The following is a 22,077-nucleotide window of genomic DNA, read 5'->3' as shown; positions in this document are numbered from 1 at the left end:
GGGGGGGGGCTGTCAGTTTGCTTTTCGTTGCTATTTTGGAGGGGATATTCAGTTATAGAACTTGTATAGTTTTTAACAGGTGTTTATGCAGTTTAATTGAACGTTTTAACGTAAGTAACGCGCCGACATTATCCGAGCAGAAGAACTGTTTAATATTTTACAAAAATTCTGTTTACATTTGGTGGGAGACAGTGGAGGGGCGGCCGCCACCAACATCCCCCCCCGCCCCTCCACCGTCTCTCACCAAATGATGTCTCCCCTAGATTTGGATAGCAAGTGCGTGAAAAAAAAAATGGCGTCTTCAATTTCGGCAATAAAGTGTAGAAGCACCTTTTTTCTTTTTTTCCTTACCATTCAACAAAACGTGTGTAAGGTAAAATATGAAAGCAAAAATAAATATTCACTACACACACACACACACACACACACGTGTGTGCGTGAAGGCGTTTCATCGAGCATAACTTAATTGTGCCGATTTAGGAAAAAATTATCTATATAATTAAAAAAACGCTGGATCTTTCTTGCTTGCTTGCATCTTGCCTTCGATCGGGCGATTCCATCTTTTAACTGGGGAATGTTTGTTTGTAAACAAGCAGCTCGAGCAATGTAGAAAAGCAATGGACGAGTGTTTATTTAAATGGAAATTTGTTGAGGTCATTTATGAGCACATATCCCATGGGACCGTTGGTAGAATTACCGACTATCAACGCAATGGTTGTAGGTTCAATCCTCGACTAAGGAAAGGTGTTAGCCGCACTGATGAGTTGTGATACATCGAAACAGTACTGTATGTGGATGACTATATATATATATATATATATATATATATATTTGCTCACCACACACGCAAAAGAAAAAAAATCCTATATTTAACGAAAACGGCCTTTAAAATATAAATTTATAAGTACGGAAAATTCAATGAAAATCTAACAATGACTTAAATTTTGCTAGATTTTATGTATTTACGCTTTCAAAAGGATCACTACATTGGAACTCACTTTTCATTATTTTCGTACGCTGAAAAATGTTACTAGTTTATTTGAAGCTGCTTTTAAACTGTAAAAATATGTTAAAAGCAGTTACGTGGGGGGGGGGGGGGGGCTAATCTGCCGCGTGCGTTAGATGTCCCTAAAGTTTAGTTTACTGTGTTAGCATTTAGCAAATATCCGGTGTTTTTTGTTTATTACGGCTGCGAAACAAATGTGGATTTGGTACTCCTTGGGCGTTGAGTTCCATGGCGAACAGAAGAAAAATTTAATGGGTAAAACTACAACAGAACACCGACCCTATAAAAATGTTTTAAGTTTTCGGGGTCGCTGACAACGAATCTTATAAGGATCGCAAATTTACCGTTCGCGTGGTATTAACCCCTGAACCCTTGTACTATTTTGTGCCAACTCGTCGCCATCGTTTATGCTATTCTTACATAATGCGTTCGCGCATGTACGCGCGTAGTAAGGTGACTTGTCACATCGCGGAAGAGTTTTTTAGCAGACATTTAAAATAACAGGAAAGTTTTCAAAAACAAAATGTGGTTCATTTTTCTGTGTTACGTAGTTTTTGATGCTTTTTTAATTGCTCTAAAAAATTAAGTTTTCACGAGCGGTCTACAAAAGCATTTTTATTTTTCGTTTTTTTATTTATTTTTTTGAGGGGAGGGGGTTCAATTATAAAACTCGTACAATATTTAACAGGTGCTTCTGCAGTTTAATTTACTGTTTTTTCCGTAAGTAACGCGCCGACATACACCGAGCAGAATAACCTCATCCATCGCTCTACCCCCCAATGTAAGCAGAATTTTTGAAAAATTAAACTTCTTCTGCTCGGTGTATGTCGGCGCGTTACTTACGGAAAAACGGTAAATTAAACTGCAGAAGCACCTGTTAAATATTGTACGAGTTTTATAATTGAACCCCCCCCTCCAAAAAAAAATAAAAATAAAAATGCTTTGGTAGACCGCTCGTGAAAACTTTTTTAGAGCAATTAAAAAAGCATCAAAAACTACGTAACACAGAAAAATGAACCACATTTTGTTTTTGAAAACTTTCCTGTTATTTTAAATGTCTGCTAAAAAACTCTTCCGCGATGTGACAAGTCACCTTACTACGCGCGTCCATGCGCGAACGCATCATGTAAGAATAGCATAAACGATGGCGATGGATACAAAATAGTACAAGGGTTCAGGGGTTAATACTATGCAAACGGTAAATTTGCGACGGGTTTGAATATCAGATTCGTTGTCAGCGACCCCGAAAACCCATAAAAAAAACAAACATTTTATTGGTCGGTGTTCTGTTGTAGTTTTACTCATTAAATTTTTCTGCTGGTCGCCATGGAACTCAACGCCCAAGGAGTACTATGGATTTATATAAACTAGTGGTTTTCGTTAACTCCAAGTCTGGGGTAGTAACAAGTCACTGATTGTTTCATAAGTCGAAGCATTCAGGTCGATATGGGTTCCCAGCTATAGAAATACCGGTTTATTTTCCAGGTCCCATCTGTTTGCGCGTTTCACATCGGATTGTGCGGCGACATATACATACCATTCCGAGTGAATGAATCACCAAAATGTTGTATAAAGTCTTATTTATTTATTTTTTTTTCCTAAAATAAAAATTTACTTTCAATGTTTTTATTTTTATTTTTTTTTAAAGGCAACCAAACTTTAAAAATGTAATAATTTTCTCGCTATAGATATGCGTTGTTTTGTAAATAAATCGCGTGTATCGTTTTTAGTTTGAAACCAATTTATAGACACGTCATCTGTGCACATGGGTCACAATTGGGCGCGGCTTATTTAGTAGAAAGCAAACTTAATTATTAATGCGATTTTTTTTTTACTCTGTATTCATGAATCTTTTGTGTTTTGGGATTTATTTATTTATTTATTTTTATTTATTTATTTATTTTTTTTTTTTACCAATTTCCATAATGGCAACTTATTTACTTTGATTTTATCAATGTCGCCTATTGAAAGCAATTTTTATAACCCCAGATTACATCTCGTTCCTTTTTTCTTGCAATTCGTTCTTTGAAACACCCAAATTTTACATTTCCATTCGGTTGTTAACTGATTTTGTTATTAAATACCTTTTGCTTTATGAATAAATGAAAAAAAAAAAAAATTTTATTTCTCGGCAGTTCTTACGTGTGCTCATCTTTCAAATTCTTGGAAGAAAATAGGGTATACCGAAAATAGTTACATTTTTGAAAGCTTTTTTGTTATCGAACTATAAAGCTAAAATCTAAGAAATTCTTTCAGATTTAATTTAATGACCTTCCTTGTTAAATATTTTAAAGTTATGTCTATAATTTCGGTAAATATTTGATTCCTAATAAATTTAAATTCAATTTTAATCTTGAAGGCGTAAGAAAAACACGAAGTTGTATTATTAGAGATTGATTGAGTATGAATGGTTTTCTTGCCAAGGTACTAGTGCATGAGCTGGCCTGGGCGTGGCTTATCACTCGCTCGGATTTCTCCGTAAAATGACGTCACATGCTGCCATCTGACGGAGAAAATGGACGAAGGGTGGGGGTGGGGTGCGTACAGAGAGAGAAAACGCAAAAAAATAAATGGCCGACAGGGGGAGGGGGGGGGCTAGCAGCGCCAAATACAAGTTTCCAGAACATTTCGACATGAAACTACTTGAAAAATTAATTCTAGCATTTTCTTTAATTACTATAAAATTAATATAGTGGTAAAATTATTTAAAAAAAAAAGAAAACAGAAGCCAAATTTGAAGCCAAATTAAAAAAAAAGAAGGCCAAACCATTTCAAAAAAGGTCAAATTCACGAAATTAGCCATTAAAAGAATAATAAATGGTAACAATAACATTATGAATAAAAGTTACTTTCCAACTTATCTGCATCATTCGTTGGTATTTTTAAGTAGTTTTAAGTGCTTTTTATTTCATATCGAATGTTAGAGCGGTTTCCGCTAACTTTGCCAAATTTTAAAATGCCGTAAAACATACCCTGTTTTTTTTTTTTTTTTTTTTTTTATTAATAATTACTACTTTTTTAAATAGAAAAATGAATGATGCAGGTAAGTTGCAAAGTAATTTTTATTGTCAAATAATAACAGAAAAACTTACCGTAATTATTTTTCACATGCATGGGAGTCAAATAGAAGAAAACTTGTAATGTTTCCAAGGAAAAAAGCTAAACAAAAAAAAAAAAAAATGGACGACTCTGGCAGCAGCAGAAGCGCCAAATACAAGTTTCCAGTGCTTGAAAAATGAATTGACGAATAACACCGACCACTCTAATTTGTTTTTTTTTTTTTTTAAAGGTAATTGAGGTCGCTGACAACGAATCTGATAGTCAAACTTGGTGCAAATTTACCGTTTGCATGGTATTTACCCCTGAACCCACGAACTACTTTTGACCATTTTGCAGCTTCCGTTTATGCTACGCGCATACAGGGGGGGGGGGGATGTGGTGTTGGGGCGCGCGCGCCCCAACACCACATCCCCCCCCCCCCTGTATGCGCGTAGCATAAACGGAAGCTGCAAAATGGTCAAAAGTAGTTCGTGGGTTCAGGGGTAAATACCATGCAAACGGTAAATTTGCACCAAGTTTGACTATCAGATTCGTTGTCAGCGACCTCAATTACCTTTAAAAAAAAAAAAAACAAATTAGAGTGGTCGGTGTTATTCGTCAATTCATTTTTCAAGCACTGGAAACTTGTATTTGGCGCTTCTGCTGCTGTCAGAGTCGTCCATTTTTTTTTTTTTTTTGTTTAGCTTTTTTCCTTGGAAACATTACAAGTTTTCTTCTATTTGACTCCCATGCATGTGAAAAATAATTACGGTAAGTTTTTCTGTTATTATTTGACAATAAAAATTACTTTGCAACTTACCTGCATCATTCATTTTTCTATTTAAAAAAGTAGTAATTATTAATAAAAAAAAAAAAAAAAAAAAAAACAGGGTATGTTTTACGGCATTTTAAAATTTGGCAAAGTTAGCGGAAACCGCTCTAACATTCGATATGAAATAAAAAGCACTTAAAACTACTTAAAAATACCAACGAATGATGCAGATAAGTTGGAAAGTAACTTTTATTCATAATGTTATTGTTACCATTTATTATTCTTTTAATGGCTAATTTCGTGAATTTGACCTTTTTTGAAATGGTTTGGCCTTCTTTTTTTTTAATTTGGCTTCAAATTTGGCTTCTGTTTTCTTTTTTTTTTTAAATAATTTTACCACTATATTAATTTTATAGTAATTAAAGAAAATGCTCTGTACGCACCCCACCCTTCGTCCATTTTCTCCGTCAGATGGCAGCATGTGACGTCATTTTACGGAGAAATCCGAGCGAGTGATAAGCCACGCCCAGGCCAGCTCATGCACTAGTACCCTTGCCAATGCCAACTGTGTGTGTGATGCCGTTTAAGCTTTCCATTCCTTTCCTCGTTCAAGATTTTTTATATTCTAAGTTAGTTGATATGAGTAGGAAACGCGGTTTTGTCTTTGCTTTTTGGTGGAGCTCAAAATTAATTTATTTTCGCCTGCTTTTCCGTCGAAGTGAATATAGCTCAACAGTTTTTCATAAATACCCGAAAAATTTTCCGCCTTTTTATAACAATTTGTCCGGTTCCAAATTGTCCATCTGTTTTAAAAGGCGCCAATAAGCAGCAGCAGCAGGGTCACGTGATTTTTTTTCTTTTTCTTCCTGTTTCCGCTTTTTCATCGTTCCTATCTTTTTCCATGTGATATCTTCTAGTTACTGCTAATTCATCGAAATGCTACCATTTTTTTCCATACGTGACGACTAATGCGTGGTTTGTGTACGCTTTCAAAATACCGTATTCTGTACGATTTTGACTTTTTAACGCATAGTAAGTAACAATTAAATTTGATAATTCATATAGTCCCGAAACACTTTAGTGACTGAAATAGGTTTATTACATTAAAATGTAAAAATATTCAGATTTAATATCGATTTAGAATTTCATGTTTTGTTAAATTGTTCAATACTTTTCATGAAACTAAACCATTGAATTTAAAACCTCTAGTCGGCGTTGTCTCGGAGTTTTATTATTTTTAATAGAATTTTTAAAGCTGTGTTCTGGTAGGAGCATGGTGTTTAACTTGAAAGGTTGGATGCTAAAAAAACCTACGCAATTACTATCAAATCCATCATCTACAGGAATTGATTTTTTTTTTAATTGGAAATCGTAGGAAACATTTGGTCATTTGTTACTTTCCAAATCAACGCTCACCTTTTAAAATGACTTTTTTTTTTCGCATCTGCTGAAAAGCAATATTACATTTAAAACTGGGGCAGATGAATCATTTTATTTTATTTTAAGATCGTCATCCAATGTAATTCCCAATTGTTTACACTCGTGGCCATGTTAGTTCATGCAAAAATGTGTGCTTGTGCAATAAATCATGGCCACCAGTAAAAACAGATTACATTGCATAATGGTCTTAATATCAGGAAAACTATTTGTTTGCTCCAGTTTATTTTAATACCTTTTCACCCCAAACAAGGCACAATGCCACTTGGATGTAGGGGACTACTATCTGGGACATAATTTGCTGGGATACTATGTAGGAAGTTGGAGCAAGATGTCTGGTTACATTATACTTGAACTTCTGCATGCAAGTACAGTAAGAAAAGCGGGAACCTGGTAGGGAATCCCAAAGTCTAGCAGTTCTTGGGAAGAAACTATTAGAGTAGAAGGCTTTCTGACGTCTGGGAATCTCTGCTGTGTAGGAGTGGAATTTTGCTACTTGTCAGTATTTACGTTGAGGGGGGGGTACAAGGGTCGTCAGAGCATCTACCATTAAAATACTTGTAAAGTAGGCAGAGGGACAGAGGTTGAAGCCTACCTGATGGTGGCTCTTTCTCACCCTTTTTAAGAGTGAGACTAGTAGCAGATGCACCAGTACAAATGTGACAATACTCTATACATGGGCAAATGGTGACCTTGTAGAGGTACAGGATACTTCCAACTTACATTCCCTGTGAGTGTTAAGCCAAGGACTTTGAACAAAGTATTTTCAGGTAATGTATCATTGGTCATGGCTATTAGTGGTCGAAAGTTCCTTGTAACTATTAAAGGAAAGAAGCTTAGTCTTGGCAGCATTGAATGTTACTAACCAGTTACGGCCCCATTCCACTAGAGACTGGAGGTCTTCCTTTAGGGTTTCCGCCATTTCCTTGGATATGTGTTCATTCGTTTTCCCCTTGTCTTTTATGGAACGTGGTGTTGTCAGCAAATATAATAATCTCCTGAGATTATTTTATCAGGGACGTCATTTATAAATATCGGATAATGGTCTAAGGATAAACCCCTAAGGCAGACCCGCGTTTATATAATTGATTTGACGTACAACCATCGAGGATAGCCTAGATTCTTCCCATTTAAGGATTTAATTAAGTATTCATCCAGTAATACCATATGATCTGATTTTCCTAAGACCATCGTGCTATACCCTGTCAAAGGTTGATGTCCCAGCCTCCCCTTCCTTATCCAGTGCATGGTATATATGTTCAGAGATTACATTGAGAATATCTGCAGTAGAACAGACTTACCTAAATCCATACCGTTGATCGAACAGAAGTTTAGCAGCTGTGAAGTGATGGACTAAAGATTAAGTATGCACTTCAATATTTTGGCGAAATCAGGGATGAGGCTAATGAAACAATAATTTAATGGGCCAGTTTTTTTGCCAGAATTTTTGTAAACTGGTACCACTGAAGCAATTATCCAGCAGTCATGAAAGCCAGATTCATGGAGGCATTTGTTGAAAAGTTTGGACAAAACTGTAAGCTCAACGGAGCTTTTTTTTTTTTACTTCAGAGATGAGATAAGGTTCACATGCTTTTGAGGTGTCTCGGTCTTTTTATATCATGTATTTGAGATGGGAGGGGGGGTGATTTTCAGAGCTAATGTTTTGTCTGTGAAGGAAAATCTGGGAGTGAGTAGTTTGTTAGATCCAAAGTAGAGTTGGAGGCAAATTTAAAGATTGTTGAATTGTGGGAAATTGATTTATTTATTACACTGTTATAGATTTTCCAGAAATCACTAGTTCCTAATTTCTGTGCTTCAATGTTTTCTGATAGTTTCGGTATATTCTCTCTTAGCTGTAGCTATTTCTTTCTTACAATTACTTCTAAGCTTTTGTCTATTTATACTGGACTTGTGTTGGATAAATCTGCAGTATGCATGTTGCCTTTAAGCAATGGCAGCTGCGCAAGTAGAAGTAAACCATTGGGGAGTGGAATTTGCTATAGAACGACCGTGTGGGAACATGTTCTTCAGTTGCAGCTTTAAACCTTTCAGTAGTCTCATTTGCACACTGTTCTGCAGGAATAGAATAGATATTTTCACATGGAACATCTCTTATGTGATCCCTAATGGCATACCAATCAGCCTTGTATTACCTTATTTTCAGCAATGGCTCTTCAATTTGGATTTAGTTTATGGTGATTTGTATCATTATCACAGCATGATCAGTATTCCAGACAATGGGTATTTGTTACATAATCCTCAGGAATTATCAGAAATATGTCCAAAAGTGAGGTTTGCAGGCCCTGACAATCTGGAAGAAGGGTCAGGAACATTACTGTCTGTCAAATGGGATAGTGTGATGCTACTAGCAGTGTCTAGTTGAGAAGCCAAGTCAATTACTGTGGTGAACATTAGACTTGAGCACTCTAGAGAGTGCTATATTTATGCTGTCATCTGATTGATTAGAATACAGTTCTGGGTCGAGGGAGAGCGGTAAAGAAAATAAAGTTAGTCTAAAGCACGTGAAGGCCTGGTCATCTGATTCTAGTTTAGATTCCCTCGTTTGGGTCTGCCGAAAACTAATAAGTTGTCATTTTAAAGGTGAGTGTTGTAAAGGAAGTAAAAATTGACTAAACTTTTGTCCTTGTAAGTAAAATGTTGTGCATCAAAAATCTTGTAAATTAATTGCTTTTATTTTTAAACTAGCAAGCCCTGTGTCTTAGGTCGTTTTCATCAAATTCTATTTATTTTCTTTAATAAATGATTTTCTACTTTATCATTTTCGTATTTTTTCGATATAATCTTAAAAATACAAGGAATACATAGATATCATTTTCATGTGAAATTCAGTTTTACGATTTCTGAAATTTCATCCCAATAGTGTAGAAGCGCAAAGCATTCTTTTTACTGAATATGTACCTAAAATTAACTTAGGTATGCATAAACACCCTAAAATATTATTTTTGAGTCTCGTAAATTGATGGAAATGTATTTTGTATTAAGTGAGCAGTAGATTTCCATTTTTTTTTTTTTTTTAATGTATGAATATTATTTCAACAAAGATAATGGCAAAATTCTGAGGCATGTAATACATTTTTCCCATTTCACTAAATAGGAGGGGGGACATTGCATACAAAAATAACTTTCCAGATCCTCTAACCAACACATTTGTTTCTCTGGGCTATTAGATAAAAATTGTTCTATATTAAATCAATTTTCTTGTTCTGACCCAGTTCTCCGTTTTGGGCAGTGATATATTCCACATTAAGAACCGACCTTGTGTCAAAATTTTGTCTAGTAGGAGGCGAGGATCATGTTAAATAAAAAAAAAAAAAAAAAAAAAAAAAAAAAAAAAGTTATTTAAAAGTCCATTCTTAGCCTAGGATAGTTAGGGCGTCTAAACATTCTATGCTTTCAATCTAATGAACACAACTACTGGTAAAAAAGTAAGCTAACTTGCAAAGCGTAAACTCTTTAAAAGGTAAAGTTTTAGTATCTTATCCACTTACCCCCCCCCCCCAATCTTATCAAAGGCAAAGTTTTTTTTTGTACTTTCATCCAACAATGCACTGAAACCATGAACAAATACTGCTAAACATCCAAATAATTTCCCTAAAACAGTATAAATGTTGACCCCCCCCCCCCCCGTAAAAATGTATGGTTCGACTGTTTAAAAAAGAAAAGTAATAAATAGCTGATTTTCCTATATCAAATGAATGTTATAGGAGCATGTTCATAAAAAATTATGATTTTTGAAAGCTATTATGAAAATATGGAGGGTTGTTTTGGACAATGTGTACTTTAACTTTACAAAAGAAAACTGGGCAAACGGAGAACCCTCCCCACACATCATCTACCCAGAGAAAGAAAAATTACAAAAGGCAACAATTTTATGTGAATCTATTCTAAGTGCCCCCCCCCCCCCCCGCTTATTTTCACAAAAGTGTAGGCAACAGAAATATAGAGGAAAACTAATTCAACGTGAATATCCTATTAAAGTAAACGAAGCAACACGTTCCATTGGAAGTGAATAGATTTGGTGCTGAACGTATACTCGACCTATAGTCAAAGGATATTTTTATGTGAAAATATAGTGAGATCAACTTAAAGGAAACTTATCTAGTATGATAAGGCAAAACACTAAGGCTTCATGTTAGTCGCATGTGCAGGCGGCCAAGCTTAGCTGGTTATGTGATGATCTGCTATGAAAATAGCATATGCAAGCATAATGTAATAGCAAGCTGGTATGTTAGGGCTAAACTATTATTCTGATGAACGGTAAAGAATAAGGGAGCATTTATTAAGTGGATATGTAATTGTAATGTATATATTAAAAAGAAAACGGCAATGATATTGCAATGTCATCATGAAAATAGACTGACAGAACACTGGAGAGAGGACTTCAAATAATTCAAACTTTTTATCTGCCTAAACCTAAATGTAGATTCCATGAACAAAGCTTCTTGTTTAGAACTGCACACCTGTGGAATTGTTTTCCTGCTTTCTACAATATGGTTGTCTTCAAGTCTAATGTAAACAAGTTCTTGATAAGCTGTTCCATATAAGTTAACAAATTTACCAAATTGATTACTATATTGTCCAATTTCTACTGTACACGATCTAACCCTTATCCTCGAGTGGCCTCTTGGCCTTGATAATGGGTTGATGCCTGTGTAAAAAAAAAAAAAAACTTGCAAGAATTTAGAATGTCATTTCAGTATGGTGTCATTGAAAGCTCAAATTCGTTTAAAAATTTTCTTTTCGCGACAGGTACTTTTTTTTTTTTTTTTTTTTTTTTTTTTTTAAATAGGGGAATTCTGGACAAAATTATAAATTCTTCCAAGGTTCAAGTTATTCATTCCTTTTTTATACCATTAAGATTAGTGACTTTATAAAGAAACAAATGCACTTTGGACCTAATTTCATAATAAAATTTATTGCTAATGCAAATTTAGTGTTTTTCTGGAACTGAAACTATACTATTGCCATTATTGTACTCTTTCATGCCAAGTTCAGGGGAGTACTCTAGTATCTGCTCTGTTGTCATAATATTCTCCTCCCATGTATTGCCTTCTTTGGGGGGGGGTAGTGCAGTGTTTACTTTGTCATACCATCCTTCCAGTTGAGTAAAAATCTTATTTAAATAGGAGTTTTCAAAATACAACAGTAGTCAAAATTTTTATTGATCTATAGAAAATAGATTAATATTGATTTTTGGACTATTTTGATTTTATGCCTGTTTCTAGATGTGTATAGGATTTCCATAGACGAACATATTTGTATGAGTGATTTCCTTGTTTGTGTCAACTTGTCATATATTGAAATTCCAAATGAAAATGTAGATAAGATGTAGATGGATTGGCAGCAGATTATATTAATAATACAATCATTATTAATATAATCTGCTGCCGATCCATTTGTATCTTCTCTATGACTGGGGGGGGGGGATATAAAATATGGTTTAAAATAAGAACCAAACTGAAAAGAAGAAAAAAAAATGCAGCGTGATTGGCGCGCATAAGTTGAAAATTTTAAAAGGTAGGAAAGAAAAAAAAATGCTGGGTCCAAATGTGCAAAACCTAAGTTTGTAAGTGAACACTCTATCGATCAGACTAAGACGTAACTGATGTTGTCGTGTTGCAAATTTAGCTTTTTAAAATCAACGAATCTACTGTTAGCACATGCGAGAATAACAAATAGCGTCAAAACCAAGGACCCCCCCCCCTCAAGCAAAACTAGATTTATACACAAAATACGTGACAATTTTAAAAAAAAATTTTAGATGTTATTCTGAGGGATTGCTCTTTCTAACGGTACCTTGTTCATGCCTGTCTGATGCAGATAACCAGTTTTTAGCAGACACGCATACAGACAACTGAGATTTATATAATGGATACTTGCATTACTTGGGGCCATATAAAATTAAATAGGAGTGAAATTGTATAAGATCTTTATATTTGTATCTCTTTCTCTAGTTATCACTGTATCTTTGTCTCTCGCTCGCCTGTTTCCGTCTTCCGCAACCTTATCTTAATTAATTACTCTTGTTTTACTCTGCTGAATAGGGTTATGACAACAACATATTCTTTTCATTGTTTTGAGTCTCGAGTATATATCCGACACAGTTAGTTAATCAACCGAGAACCACATCACTATATAAAAGCATATAAGATATCAACGGGTACATGCTCGAGAGTCAAAACAATGGAAAGAATGTGCTGTTGTCATAGCCCTAGTAATAAGTTACTGGAGCTTTCAATACTGTATTCTCATATTTATTGCTTCTGGGCAACGCCAAATAGAACAAAACAATGACATTCTTATATTGGGTAATTCCGTTCCCTCCACCTGCTTTCACAATTATATGAAAAGAAATTAATAAAAAGTCGGATAAAATGATGTACAACAGCCAGTTATAAAAATTCAAAAAAATAAACCCTATCCTCTATAGGATCTGACCTGACAGAATAATTGTTTGTATAGACCATTTCATACCCTCAAGAAATTCCACCGAAAGCCTCATCAGTTGTCATTCGCTCCAGAATGTGCCACTGCCATTTTGTACAGAAACCATTATTTTAATTGCTTTCAATGAAATAGAGGTTATGAAACTAAAGTCACCTTTAGGACTGTTAGCAACCACTGTAAAAGAGTAATAAAGAATGAGATTCGTATGCTCTATACATTAAGTTTAAAGTAGTCTGAGCAGCAGCTTGGTTTTCACCAGTTTTGTTCGTGTAATGAACAAGGTCCTGAACAAAGACGTGTGCTCTATCCCAACCATCATCAATGGACCTGAGGTAATTTCATCAGCATCTGACAAAACTTTGCAGCAAATTCTACCCTTTTTAACCAAGCCCGATTATCCACTGTATTTCCTCCTGTGTCTAAAAATATGCTATGAGGCATACAAATATCTGTGAGTGAGGTCGCTAAGCTTATCAAAGACATTGATTCCAGTAAAGCAATCTATGCCCCCCCCACTTCAACTACTCATTACAACCCCTCTCAACAATTCCCCCTCCGCTCTATCTGTGCTGAATTCTAAACGCAGATTCCATAAACAAAGCTTTTTTTTCTAGAACTGCCCACATGCAGAACACTGTTCCATTGGTCTGCTTCCTGACTGATTACAATATGGTAGCATTTAAATCCAATGTAACAAGTTCTTGAGCCATCCCCTTAAATAATCTCAATGCTACTCAATCTACACCATTGATGATTACTGAACTACTACTTTACATTCATTAACTCTTATCCTTGAGTAGCTTTTAGGCCTTAAGCGATGACTACCTTGTAAAGAAAAAAAAAATTGTTACACCCACTCACTGACCAAATATAGAGTAATATTGTAACATTGGGCGTGTGGGGAAAGTATCAGCAGCATCAAAGGATGGCTTGCGAAGATCAGCAGCAGCTGGAAAAGCGGATATGCAAATTAGGAAGTGTGTGTGTGATAGGTAGGTAGGCAGACATGGGGCAGAAAGTTGATATCTAAGAAAATGGACGTGAAGTTAAGGATGAATGTGCTGGCATATGGCCGGAGGAAGAAGTAAAGTGTACACCGGGTGAAACGGACAATGGCTAGAACTTTTAAGTGGTGTTGAGAAGGGAGAGTAATGTAATAAAAACTTTTAAAAAAAGAAAAAAATGCAGACCCGGATTTTTTTTTCTTTTCCTCTTTGTATGTAACGGCAATGTTATGACATAAAGACTATATTTTATTGCCGCCTAACAAGAGTAGAACAAAATCAAGTGTTAAGCAATATTAGAGTTCAGCACATTGTCAAAAGTACAATTTTAAATCTATGTATGAAATATGATTGATAATGTCAATTTGCTACCATGGAGGATAATCTCATGACTACAAAAAAGATATTACAAGGTGCCTTCAATAAGTTTCCGGACTTTTTTTGTATAAGCACATTTATTGATAGTACACACATGAAACTCTAGTCCCCTTTCCAACAACTTCTGGAAGGCCCAATGGCAGTCCTCTTATGTGAGCGTGTCAATGACCGTCATAACCTCTTTCATCTTAATTATCTCATAACAACAGTCTCTAAGGTTTTCCTTGGTTAGGGAATAACCAAAAGTTACAGGGAGCAAGGTCTGGACTAAAAGCAGAGTAGGGAACTTTTGATGACCATCTTGGTCAAATATTCTGACAAAGATGGAGCTGTGGACTCTGGTGCATTGTCCTGGTGGAAATTGCCACTGACTAATTTGAAGAGTGCTCGTCTCTTCTGACAGAATCTCTTTCTGAACTCTCTTAAAACTTCAACATGGTATTTCTTCTTGACTGTCTGAGATGTAGATCATGCCCATGCTGTCAAAAAGGACCATAAGTTTTTGGGTGGATTTGCTCTGTCTGGCCTTGAGTCTTGGAGAGCTACCATGCTTCCACTGGGAACTCTATCTCTTGGTCTCTAGGTCATAGCAGTAGATCCAGCTTTCATTGCAGGTCACCAGAGCATCAAGAATTGTGGGATCTGAATTGATCAGCTCTACCATCTCCCTGCTATCATGACGTCTTTCTAATATTCTCTAAGCACTGTTGGGACAAACTTTGTGCAGATCTTCCGCATCTTCCGTTCTTTGAATAATTGTGTAGTTTGCACACTCACATTTAAACTGCACTTATTGTCTCTATAGACATATGACTGTCCTTATCTAATGAAATTCTTTATTTGTCCAATCAACTCTGGTGTTCTGACTTCCTTATTCCTTCCACACCTCATCATCCTTTGCAGACTCCCTGCCTTGAATCTTTTATGCTACTCCAAAACTGTTACTCCATTCATGCAAGATGGTCCAAAACCGGTCTGAAGCATTCCATATGCTTGTCGCATTGTTTTTTTTTTTTTTCTAAATTGCATATCGTTCTTAAGTGATCTTGCATCGAAATTTCATTTTTAAAATTCACCAGCTGTGACAACCAGGTTTTAGTAGGATGTATTCCAATTTCTGCTGTAGCTGTTCATTTAAACTTGAAATTATAAAAATTGGTCAATCACTTTGTATGTATAGCAATAACATACTGAATTTTTCAAAAAGTCTAGGACAATTCTAAAGCCTGTTAAAAAAAAAAAATATATATATATTCTGGAAACTTATTAATGGCACCTTTTATATTTAATAAATTTGTACATGAAGATCCTGTACTATCCCCCCTCCTCCTACCCCCAAAATATGGTACCTGTAAAATGTTGAAACAAAACAATTCTCTTAGAATTTCATTAGTATTTTTCACAATTTTCATGTAAAATGATTTCTGATTTTTGTGCCAGAAATTTCAGTTAACATTTTAAGTGCATATCACTTGGTGGTGGTGGTGGGTAACAAAAAATATTACACACCCGTACATGACTAATTTCAGAATGAAAAACTTGGCAATGAAAAAATGATTACATACATCGTAACTCTACCACTAAGTCCAAGTGACAATGGATCCCTCTCCTCCAAGTAAAAATAATTTAAGATTTAATCAAAACCAGAAAATGAAATGTAGTCTGGCCAGAAAGTTGCCAATAAAAATTTATATACTAAACTTATCCCCTACATTAAAGTTCAAATTTATTAATCCTCAAAAAGAATAGAATTTTTTAAGAAGCGTAATTCTAGTGTACAATAATACCATATATTTTGTTGCTTGTTAACAAACTTATCTGACATGTCTATTTGCAATCTGTAGATTGCATAATTTTAGTAATCAAGTGGTGTCCTGCCTGGTACAGGCATTAACACCCATGGCTCGCCATCTATCTCTCTCTCTCCCTCTAGGCATTCATGAATTCATTGTTGCTCATTTTTGATATTGCCCAAGTGTCAGACTGTCAATGTAGGTTTCTTGCTGTTGTCCTCTGCTTTTAGTGATAATAAATAGAAATCTGAATATTTAAATGTACATAAGATATGGGAAAAATTAAACCTAATTTCTTTTTAAAACCTATTAAATATAATTTTTTTTCCCTTGACATTTTCAACAGGGTAATACAAAATACGTATAATTTTAATTTTTTATTTACTAGCAGTTCAGCCCGACTTTGCTTGGGCCCTATGTACTGTTCATAACTTTGTGTACATATATATTAAAGTTTGACTCGTGTCCAGGTAATCTACATCTAAAATTTCAAGTGTTTAGACCTAAACTTGGCGGAGTAGTTTGACAGTCTGCAAAGTTCTTTCAACTTTTGAACTCTTGGCAGCCAAATTTTCGCCCAAAAACTGATTAAAAAGCTTACTGCATGTCTGAATACCCTTTATGTAAAATTTCAAATGTTTAGACCAAAAATGGTTGAATAGTTTGCTAGAGACTGCAAAGGTCAAATCTTTTGAACTTTGACCTCTTGTCAGCGAAATTTTCGGCCAAAAACCGATTTAAAAAGCTTGCCTTATATCTGAATACGCTTTATGTAAAATTTTAAATGTTTAGACCAAAAATTGGCAGAGTAATTTGGTAGACTGCAGAGGTCAACATTTATTTTGGGCTCAAATCAAATTAAAGTTTGATTAATGTCCAAGTAATTTACATCCAAAATTTCAAGTGTTTAGACCCAAAATTGGCAGAGGAGTTTGGTAGAGTTTTCAAAGGTCAAATCAGTGAACTTTGACAACCAAATTTCTGGCTGAAAATCTTAATACCCCTTATTGTCAAATCTAGTTTGTAGACTGAGAATTGACAGTTTGGGAAGTGTGTGTACACGCACACACTTTTATAAATATATAGATTTATTTTGATTTAAAAAAAAAAAAAAAATTTTTTTTTTTGTTAAATAAAATTTATGCTGTCAGGATTTTTGAGTTTGTCATAGAAGCGGCTCTCCAACAATCTCCATTTTATTCTACCTAGCCATGAAAAAAAAGATTGGATACTGTTCTTTTGCAATAAAGTGTTTTTTTTTCTTTCAAAAATTAATCCAGCTCGGGCATTGCTAAACTAATCATCTTCACAGCATCGGCTGCTTGTGTTTTTAAGTATATAAAAAGCAAATATTTTTTTACCTCCCTAACTCTTTGTGTGCAAACTGAATTTTCTCCATAAATATAAAACTTGCCAATGTATCTAACAAGTTACTATTGTCTACTAGGATAGTTTCTTTTTAGTAAAACAAGTCAGCCATTTTAATGTTAAATTTTATTTCTTTGGCTTAACATTACTTTGCTATTATAATGTATTATGAAGATTACATTTACTTAATCCCATGGTTATGCCAGATAAGGACAGCTAGTTTATTAGCCTATTAAAATTTACATATTACTATGTAATCTGAATATACCTGAATGTTAATTACAAGTCAATTACCTTTTTGCTATTTCGGGAGTGAGTGACTACCAAAAACACAATAAGTATGAGGGTTGTTCCAAAAATAAAGCCTCTAATTCGAAATTCAAGAGCTATGAAGAAGGGAGTGGTACCATTAAAATTGGAAACTTTTTCTGCTCTGGAACTTATTTTCTACAGGCCCCACCATTCTCTATGCACTTTTGCAGGTATCCCATGACACATTTGATGCATGTCCATGACGGTGGTTGCTTTCTGAGTCTCATCGTCAATATCGGCAACAGATGGAACTTTCAGGTCATGAATGCATAAGTTCAGTCATGATAACAATGTAATTTGCAATTCTGAATTCAAGTGGAATAAAAAAAAAAAAAAAAATGAGGCATTACTTTTATAACGTCCCAACCCTATTGCCAAATTATTTCATTCTAAATATGTACTAATAGAATATTTTGCATCTAAAAAAAAAAAATAAATAAAAAAATAGGTTGAAGGCTCCTAAAATTTTACTTTTACCTAGTCGTGCTTAATGGAGCAAGATGTACTGCCCTCATGGTTTGAATGAAGGATTCTATTCAAAGTTCCATGCAGATTCCAAAGTGCAACAGATGGATCTCAGTTGAACAATGTACACCTGAGGAAGTTTACGTTACCAGAAATGTTTTGCAAATGATACTCAAGATAAGAACAGTAGTCCAGAGAATCCAAATAGCAATAATCATTTCTCATCTCAAAAATTCAAAACTGCGGAAACTTTGTATCTGAAATATAAAGTTTATGTATTTTTGAAAAGAAAATAAATAAAAAATGGATTTATGATTTTATTACCTTCTTTAAGATAATACAAGTTTGAAATGCTTATATACCTTTACACAATATTTACAAATTTTGATGAAAAAAATTCTTAAAACTCTAGAGTTGGACATTTCTTTTGGAAATCCCCCCCTCCCTCACCTTTCAGCTGATAAAGTTGACTATATAAAAATGATTAAACTCTGATTTGCGGTTTAAATTGCTCTGATAAAGGAGTGATCTTCAGACATTACTCCTTTTTAGAAGTTGCAAAAGGATAACCCTTTCTCCCATTAAGATGTTAGGCTGATTCACATAATTTTTACAAATTCTCTTACCAGCCTTGGATGTCTTAGTAGCCATTTTGGTCAATCTCTTATTTACATTAATCAACATTGTTTCTAATCTATTAAAAAAAAAAAAAAAAAAATTCAAGCTAAAATCAACTAAAGTCTACATCTTAAACATGCAATATAGAAATTTGTAAATTAAAGACAATAAAAAGTTGTTCTTCGTGTGTGATCTATCCATTAACCTTTGGGTTAGTTTTGGTTGATGAGATCATAGATTCAAACTTAAACAACTCTTGTAGATCACATATTGTATTAGAAAGAGCACCAAAAAATATAGCATTACTAAGAAAAGTGAAAATGATTTTGTTTACAAAATTTTATTTAAAGAATCAAGTTTCACCTAAATCATATTTAAAGGAACTTTTTTTTCTTTTCCGTTATTTGCATGAAATTGTAACTTTCTCTGGAAGATTACATGAAATGACTTTGATTTATCTTTGAATTGAAATCTTATTTGGTTGATTCATTTGAACTTTTCTAAATCTGTGCTAACCTATCAGTTTTTTCTTTTTCTGCTAAAAACTCAAGATTGAAAGAATAAGTTTTACAAATGGTTGTACAATTTCCTAAAACTGAAAATTTTCTAAATATTTTAATTCCTGTAAGAAGGGATCAGTTTTAAGAATTTCTTGAACCCTTGTTAAAACTTGGGTGAAGTTTTTTTTTTTTTTTTTTTTTTTTTTTTTAAACATGGTAGTTACCACTCCGGGATAAGGGTTATTGCGTGTACAGTAATCGATGGGATAATATTGCGTTAATCGTTAGTAATGGAGATTTGATTGTCTTAAGGGAGTGGTTTATCAGGAATTTGTATATGGACTTGAAGACCACCAAGTTGTAATCAAGTGGGAAACATGCAAATGGAAGAGTTCCACAGGCATGCCCTTCTAAGAAAAAGCTTTGTTCATGGAATCTACATTTTGATCTAGGCACAGATAACGAGTGGGGAAATTATTGATAGTGGTTTCAGCTAGATGGATGTCTTTCGTGAAAGATTGGCGAGGGGGGGGGCAAAGATTGGAGCTCAGACGAGCACTTGCCATGGAAATAACAATAAAACAGACAGGCTCGCAACGTGTCTTCTGTGGAAGAGAGGTTGCAGGGAAGATTTAGGATTAAAACTTTTAATCCTAATTAATAAAGACTACATTTGAAATCATTTTATGTACCTATTTACTATGCCTCCCCATGGGACAGAGTTAGACACCAGGGTCGTTTTTTAACGTGGAGAAAAGGTACAAAAATAAAAATTGTCTCAGTCGTGAAGGATTTCTCCTCCACCAAAAGAGAACAAGAAATAGAAGTGCAGCATCTGAAGAACAGATACTACACTTTGATCTTGTTTATATATTTTATTGAGAAAGAAAAAATTGAACATAAAAAACGTACAAAAAATTCAATTCAACAAAATTAGGCACAAGGCCCTACAAGAAGTTGGGAGGGGGAGGGTACAGGGTCTTTTTGACTATGTAACAGATGAGACTTTGGAGTCTTACTCTTGACTGGCAACATTTACCAAAATACCTCAATCACTCTGTGGATCCTAATCTAACTAATAACCCCAGCGTTCAATGTAAAATTTAACTATGTACAATTTGTATATTCATTTCTGTATGTTGTGTGTGCATTTTTTTTTTTTTTTTTTTTTTTTTGTGTGTGTGTATGTGTGAGAAAATAAAGTTCGATTTCATTAGAAAGAGTTCTTGAATTAATTGGCATAAAATGTTCGTGGAGTGGGAAAAAACTAATGAAAATGTTCATTTCAAAAATAAGGAAAAAACTACTAATGTGTTGTTAGTAAGACCCCCCCCCCCTGTACTATTCTATGTGGCTAGATCCCCCACTGTTTTCCGGGGAACCGAAAACAAGCAGAGCATCCCTAATGGGGTTTGGGGAAGTCGCTTTAATGGAGGTGGGAGAAAATAAAACAACGGATGGAGGGGGTAGGAAGGTGACCTCTGAGTAGGGGGATGACCGGGGGCATCAGAAAATAAAGATGAGGAGCAGGGGGGGTTGGGCAGACTCAGAGGTTCTAATACCAAAAAATAAAATCAGGAACAGGATCTCATTTGTACCACCAGTCAAGAGTTACTTTACTGAACTTATAATGCTAACCTAGGCGGGATGGGTTCCGTAGGACCCAGCACCGCCCATGCCATGCCTAAGGAGGGAACACGTATTGAAACTTGGCTCCTCGACGGATGCACAAACTAGTGCTGTGCACCCACCTCTTGTCAAATTCCACTCTAGGCAACCTCTTCCAATCGCATCTGATCTTTACTTTAAGCAAATGTTTAAAGTAAACGATCAGATCCCGATCAGGAACAGATGTCCCTTCGTGGACCAACTTGAGGCGCGTGATCCAAATGGTCATGCGCGCTACTGCTAGGATCGCCAGGAAAACCAAACTTTCCTCCCTGGGGAACGGCGGCTCCATGTTGTACACAAAAGTTCCTACGTCGAGATCGAGCAGACACTCGGCATCGATGCGAGCTGTTACCCCCTCGACGTACTTTAATAGGGGCTGTATCCGGCTGCAACTAAAAAAACGCGTGCTCGATTGTTTCGGGCTCGCGTTCGTCACAGCACGGACAGAAGCGACTGGTATGTTCTTTATACCGGAAAAGTACGTCGAAGAGGGGCAGCGCATTTCGGACCAGTCGCCAAGTCAGGGAGAATTCCGAGTTATTCAGAACCTCCCGTCCCGGCGCCCAACACCATTGAGAACGGACAACCTCCATCGACCATCCCATCCGCCTACAAAGTGGATCCTTCGCGGTCCCCTCCACTAAATCCCGATACAGTTTCTTCCTTGGCTGATCGAGGACATTGGTCCCCGGCAAAGCTCTAAGAGCGGTTCGGCATTCGGAGAAGAACTTGGACTCCCCCTTCGGTCTACGACGACCTTCTACCAAAGGGTTGGGTTTGAGATTGGGAAACGAGTTCTCAACCACAGGGACCCAAGGAGCGTCTCCTTCAAGCGAACGACCCAGGAAAGCCAATCTCTCGCCGTTTCTATGACACAAGAGACTGGGCTGACCCAGGCCTCCCTCGCTCGGACTTTGAACACAGACCTCTCTGCAGACATAATGCTTACCCTCGTTCCACAAAAGTGAATCGAGGCGTCCTTGTAAGCGGGTTAGTCGTTCTGCAGGGAGAGGAAGTACAGACAAACGGTAAAGGATGAGCGGAAAGATGTATGTAGCACACGCCTCCGCCCGACCCTTCAAGGACAATTTCCTTCCAATCCAAGTCTTTACTGACGATTTGACCTTAGACTGTACTTCCGACCAATTCTTTTCCAGCTGAAGTCCCGGTCCAAACCAGACAATTGAAATCATTTTATGTAGCACGCAATATTAAAATCTTTCTTTAGAAAGACATACTTTTCTGA

General features: G+C 35.6%; 1 protein-coding gene across 10 annotated transcripts in view; it reads left to right on the top strand.

Moving 5' to 3' along the window:
* Positions 1-22,077, top strand: part of LOC145276714 (heterogeneous nuclear ribonucleoprotein K-like) — a 57,577-nt gene that overhangs the window by 4,329 nt on the left and 31,171 nt on the right. Inside the window, exon 1 of one of the 10 annotated variants that reach the window (XM_080127914.1) lies at positions 5,680-5,849. The exons of 8 other annotated variants lie outside the window; for them this stretch is intronic. The gene's annotated coding sequence lies outside the window, so the exon portion shown is untranslated. Of the gene's footprint in view, positions 1-5,679; positions 5,850-22,077 lie in introns of those variants that run through there. One more of the 10 variants, XM_080127910.1, reaches the window with a different exon arrangement.

This window comes from Euprymna scolopes, chromosome 5, assembly GCF_053919585.1.
Source record: "Euprymna scolopes isolate OS-2025 chromosome 5, ASM5391958v1, whole genome shotgun sequence".
Taxonomy (NCBI): domain Eukaryota; kingdom Metazoa; phylum Mollusca; class Cephalopoda; order Sepiida; family Sepiolidae; genus Euprymna; species Euprymna scolopes.
This window is presented reverse-complemented; position numbering and strand designations above follow the sequence as displayed.